General features: G+C 45.4%; 1 pseudogene; it reads right to left on the bottom strand.

The window, feature by feature from the left end:
* Window positions 1–2,139: 2,139 nt before the first annotated feature.
* On the bottom strand, window positions 2,140–3,708 carry LOC112923763 (Y-box-binding protein 1 pseudogene; annotated as a pseudogene).
* Between the last annotated feature and the right edge of the window lie 2,701 nt (window positions 3,709–6,409).

Genomic DNA, 6,409 nt, shown 5'->3' on the forward strand with positions numbered 1-6,409 from the left:
GGAAAAAAAAATGTATCAATGGACAACGCACAGTTCAAACCTGTGTTGTTCAACGGTTAACTCTATCCAAAAACAGGAGGGTACATGTTCTTCTCAAACTCACATAGAATATTCAGGGAGATAGACTACATTCTGGATCATCATACACACCTTAATAAATGTAAAAGAATAGAAATCATACAAAATGGGTTCTCAGGGAATGACAGAATTAAACTAGAAATCAATAGCAGAAAAGATAGCTGGAGAATTTCAAAACATTTGGAGATTAAACAGCACAGTTATTTTTTAAAGATTTTATTTATTTATTCATTAGAGACACACAGAGAGAGGCAGAGACATAGGCAGAGGGAGAAGCAGGTTTCTTCTGGGGAGCCTGATGCGGGACTCGATCTTCAGACCCAGGATCATGCCCTGAGCTGAAGGCAGACCCTCAACCACTGAGCCATCCAGGTGCCCCTAAACGACATATTTCTATATAGTACACCACTCAAAGAAGAAATCTCAGGAGAAAAATTTAATTTGGAGCTAACTAAAAAACCGAACTTATCAACATTTGTGAGATGCAGTGAAAGTAAAGATTAGAGGGAAATTTGCTGGCAAGACATGAGTCACTTTGATTCACACCCAAGGGGAGAGCACCTAGATTTGCCTTTTGAAGGGTGGAAACATCAAAGATTCTGAGCCCATCTTTTGAAACCACCATAGCCACCCAAACCTTCTTTTGGTGGTTCCCTATGGCCTAAGCAGTGAAATGGCCTGATGGCAATTTCAACTTACAATTAAATTAAACCACTAATGTATTGCCTTGAACTCACTCAGATCTGGAAGATAGGTTAAAAATAAAAACAAAAACCTGGGGATGCCTGGGTGGCTCTGTGGTTGAGGCCTGCCTTTGGCCCAGGGTGTGATCCTGGAGTCCCGGGATCGAGTCCTACATCAGCCTCCCTGCACTGAGTCTGCTTCTCTCTCTGCCTATGTCTCTGCCTCTCTCTCTTTCTCTGTGTTTCTTATGAATAAATAAATAAAATATTAAAACAAAAACAAAAACCTAAACCTGTCAAGGAAGGTGTCTCAGTCCTGGCATTTGTGGTGAGGTGAAAGGGATCATACAAATCAAATAAGGACTTACGGTTTCATGACCTGGTGTTAGCAGCTTTTATGTGGGCACACGCATCTCGAGCTCCTCCCATGCCCCTGAGATCTGGGAGTCCATCCTAGCAACAGCTCTTGCACCCAGAATTCCATGTCTAGAGAAGGCTTTTTGTACAGAGCTGTCACTTCTCACAGGAGATGGGTACGGAATTAGCTCACTATGCCTTCATGCCTCCTTCCTTGAATGTATCTTCCTGCTCTGTAGAGCCTGGAAAGCTAAAAATCGTGCTTTCCAGACTCCTTTCCAGCTCATATTCTGGAAGCAAATTGGTTTCTATCAGTTAGATGCACTCTTGACATGAAAGAGAGATGTGAGACAGAAGCTCTTCTGCTACTGTTTTTGCTGGCAAGCAAGGCCACGCGAATCAGAGCATCAGTAGGTAAAGGCAGCCACTGACCTAAGCATGTGTTTTTTTTTTTTTTTTTTTTTTTAGATTTTGTTTATTCATGAGAGACACAGAGAAAGACAGACAGAGACAGAGACACAGACAGAGGGAGAAGCAGACTCCTCACAGGTAGCCTGATGCGGGACTCCATCCCTGGATCTGGGATCACGCCCGGAACAAAAGGCTCAACTACTGAGCCACCCAGGCGTCCCGACCTAAGCGTGCTAATCACAACTTTCTTTTATTTTTTTTATTTATTTTTTTATTATTTAAGACCTTTATTAACGGGTGCTTGCCGTTTGTTGACTTTTTTGAAAAAATCAAGTTGTAAACTTTTATTACAAATTAAAAATGAGGTTCTTAAAAATCTCAACTTGACCAGATATGAAACAATTTAAAAAACCTTTAAAGGTGTATTGAGAAAAACCAGGCTTTTTTTTTAAAAAAAAAAAACACGTTTATCATTACCAAAAAGAGACATATTTAGGTAAAAATAATAAAAACCCCATGCTGCATACATAATGCAGATAGTTCTATTTATCTGGTCAATGGGCAAAAAGCAAGCACTTAAGGTCTTCAGCTCCAATCTTTTGTTCATTTCTTATTGCTGGAATTTCATCTTCACTTCTTCATGTTGGATGACTAACCAGGATGATGGTAGAGATGGTAGCCGGCGTTTACTCAGCCCCGCCCTGCTCAGCCTCGGAGCCGACCAGTTCTCAGCTGGTGGATCGGCTGCTTTTGTCTCTTTGCCATCTTGTGGTTTAGGGTTTTCTGGCGTCTGCGTCGGTAATTGAAGTTGCGGCGGTACCGACGTTGAGGTGGCTGCTGACCTTGGGTCTCATATCCTTGATTTTCCTGATCTTCCTCCTTTCCATCCTCTCTAGGCTGTCACTGGCGAGGAGGACCCCTACGGAATCGTGGTCTATAACCTCGATACATGTCCTGTCTCGCTGGTCTACCTTGTTCTCCTGCACCCTGGTTGTCAGCACCTTCCATCACTGCTCCCTGCACAGGTGGGTTGGAATACTGTGGTCGCCCCGTAGGGTCTCCGCAGGTAGTAAGGCGGGAACCGCCGCCTGCGGTAGGGCCGGCGCTGCTGGGCCTGGCCTTCGGGAGCACTTTCCGACCCCTCGATCTTTGCCCCACTCTCACTATTCTGGTAATTCTGCTGGTAATTGCGTGGAGGACCCCTGCGACGTGGACAGCGTCTATATGGTTACGGTCTGCTGCAGATGTACTGCCCTGCACTGGGGCTCCACCGGGGCCTGTAACATTGGCTGCCTCCGCACCCTCTTCTCCTTCAACAACATCAAACTCCACAGTGTCTCCATCTCCTACACTGCGAAGGCACTTCCTGGGTGGACAAATACAGCTTCCTTGGTGTCATTCCTGTGGATGAAACCATATCCGTTTTTTTTTCGTTTGTTTGTTTTTTTGTTTGTTTTTAATTTATGATAGTCACAGAGGGGGAGAGAGAGAGAGAGAGGGAAAGAGAGAGAGGCAGAGACACAGGCAGAGGGAGAAGCAGGCTCCATGCACCGGGAGCCCGACGTGGGATTCGATCCCGGGTCTCCAGGATCGTGCCCTGGACCAAAGGCAGGCGCCAAACCGCTGCGCCACCCAGGGATCCCCCACAGGGATCCCCCACATCCGTTTCTTACATCGAACCACTTTACTGTTCCCAAAACCTTCGTTGCGATGACCTTCTTGTCCCCGCCGGCAGGCGCCCCGATGTGAGGCCGCCGGGCCGCGGCTCCCTGCGCTGCTGCGGGTGGTGCGGGGCTCGGGGCTCGGTGTCGGCCGCGCTGAGGGCGGGGGCGGCTGCTGGGTCTCGGCCTCGCTGCTCTCGGCTGCGGGGGGGTGACTGGGGCGGGCCGCGGCAGCTGCGGCTCCTCCCGGGGTGTGATGGTAACTAGGCCTGCGGCGGCGGTGGGGCTGCTCAGGGCTCTCTCTAATCACAACTTTCAACAATGTCAAGTGGCTGTTGAGACAATGGTGGCTTTTTTTCTTATCAGAGTATCAAACTCCAGAACTTCCTGGCTCTGAGGCTGCCCTTCTGCTCACGCTCCTCCATCTCTTTCAGTGATTTTGCGAGCGTCTAGTTGAGTGTAATTATCTTACTGCTCACACTATCAAGAGTGGCTTCACCTTCCTACCATAAAGCCATATTGACACCCCCCCTTTTTAAATTCATTTATGATAGTCACACACAGAGAGAGAGAGGCAGAGACACAGGCAGAGGGAGAAGCAGGCTCCATGCACCGGGAGCCCGACGTGGGACTCGATCCCAGGTCTGCAGGATCGCGCCCTGGGCCAAAGGCAGGCGCCAAACCGCTGCACCACCCAGGGATCCCCATATTGACACCCCTTAACGACATATACTTTTCGTTACTATAATGAAAGTTTATATCAAAGATGTGGTGAGGAGGCACCTGGACTAGGTGAGCATAATCTATCCAATCCTTTGTTGTTGTTGTTGTTGTTGTTGTTGTTATCAACATTGTTTTTATTAATGTATCCAGTCCTTTATGCTCTCTTCCTCAAGTGTCTGAATTCCTTCCTTTATACTTGTTAAAGAGCTTCTGACCTTGGGGATATAATTTGTTGTAGGACGAAGTTCAGTACACTGTTACATTGAATAGTCTTTTCCTGACTTGTTATCCTCTGAATACATGATCTCTGGGAGGTGCCCGTATCTATACTTTCTGCTGGATAGAGTAGTAGGGACTATGTTCCTGACCTAGCAACCTCAAAGTCTATTCCCATTTTCTCCCAATTTGGGGGGATATCAGATAACGAGTTTCTACAACTTCTAGGCTTCTAACTCTGATGTACCAATATTCGCCGTTGCCTCCTTGTCCCCTTACCAAGGCCATGAGAAATGTAGCTGGTTGCCATAGCAGCAGTGTGACTTGGCTTATGGGGGAAATTATTAGTTCTCACATGCAAAAGTGGCAAAGTGTCCTCAGCCAACAAAAACAGGGTGAGAAGTTATTTCAGGACAGTTTGAGGTCTTCAGTTCCTATACACCAGTTCCTCTCAAACTTTCATCAGCGTCCCCTGGAGGACATGCCAAACCCCAGAGAGCTGTGTCCTCCCCTAGAGTTTCTGATTTAGTGGGTCTGGGTGAGGGCTAGAAAATTTGCATCTCTATGAAGTTCCCAGGGGATGCCAATGCCACTGGTCTGGGGACCATACATCTTTGAGATGCACTGCTCCGAGATTTGGTCTCGTTCTCTCGTTTTAAGTTGTGTTGGGTGAAAAACAACCATTGTGAAGCAACTATGAGGCTCCCAGAGCCCCAACCTTAGTGAAAGAACAGTGCCAGTGAATATTAATGGGAGCCTCAGATTCTCCTGCCTCATATTAGCCAAATAACTCATTCCAAACACCCCACATTTCCCCAAGGGTGCCCATTTTCTGGTACAAATGTCTGTATTAATTACATTTCCATTCTTTGTCAATAACAGAAACTGATTCTGTTAGCCTGTTAACGTAAATGGTGGGGTGACAGGCAGAATCATGGATAGCTCACATTATCAAAGGAGAAATCAATCAGGCTTCATGAGAGACAGTAACCGGTGAGTGCCAGAGTTTCTCTGTAACTCAGGTCAATCTTTCTGCCACAGGACAATTCATCCTCTTCTTTCTCCAGCCCTATAGAATTCTACTCCAGATTCCAATTCCTGTGAGAGGGAATGGACTGGACCTAGCATGGGTCATGTATATGATCTGCCCTATGGTGGTGGTAGCAAAAGGGGCTGTGATAGAGATATAGTCAGTAGTTCGGTACCCAACACAACTGCATGGGAAAGGGAGGGAGACTCCCCAAAAGGAAGATATTCCAGGCAGAAGAGTAACATGTCTAATACAAATAGATGTCTAATGTGAAAAGCACCAATTACCCCCTTTACCAACTAGTTCTATGACCACGCTTTTAGGAAAACTTTTTAAAATTAATTATTATTTTTTTAGGATGCTTTACTTCAAAAGGTTCTTTCTCCCTAAACTGAAGAGTCAAGGTTTGAAGATGCAGATACTTCGGAACAAAGGATTGCACCTTTATATCCCCTTGAATAATTTGGATTGTTGTCTCTCAGAGAGATATGTCCTCTTCACTTGCAGGCTCTCCATTTAGATTCTGGGATCTTAGCTTTCTTCAACCAATACTAGGATCCTAGCCAGCTCAAGATAGGACAGTCACTGTTGCTTAGAAAAGGATAGAAGGGGTGCATGGATGGCTCAGTAGGTTGAGTAGATCTGACTCATGGTTTTGGATCTGATCATGATCTCAGGGTCTTGAGATTGACCCCACACTGAGCCCCAAGTTGGGCTCCAGGCCTGCACTTGGCTTGGAGTCTACTTGAGATTCTTTCCCTCTCCCTCTCCCTCCGCTCCTCCTAGTGCTCACATTCTCTAAATAAATAAATAATAAATATATTTATATATTCTAAAATGATAAATAAATTTTTAAAATAAGTAAATAAAAATTTTTTTAAGAAAAGGATAGAAACCCAAACAAATTCACAGGAAATTTCCCATTCTTTTAGGGATATATGCTGTTGCTTGGAGTTTCCTTCTTTCTTGTTCTCTTGCCTCCTAATTTTACCTTCACCTGCAATAGTAAGGGGATGTAGGGTTCAGGAGCTGGTTCTGTTCCTTGGCCCTGTTCCTTGTGAAAGCTAGTCCTCTCTCTCAAGCACACACATTCCAAAGGGCAAGATGGCTTTTGGGAATGAATACACAGTCTAGAAGTACCAGAGTGGCTGGAACCAGAAATTGTATCAGTTGGCTTTCACCAGATTATGCTGAAGTATCAAACAACATTCATAGTTATGATAGAAAAGTCTATTGTTTATGTTTTATGT

Source organism: Vulpes vulpes, chromosome 6, assembly GCF_048418805.1.
Source record: "Vulpes vulpes isolate BD-2025 chromosome 6, VulVul3, whole genome shotgun sequence".
NCBI lineage: Eukaryota > Metazoa > Chordata > Mammalia > Carnivora > Canidae > Vulpes > Vulpes vulpes.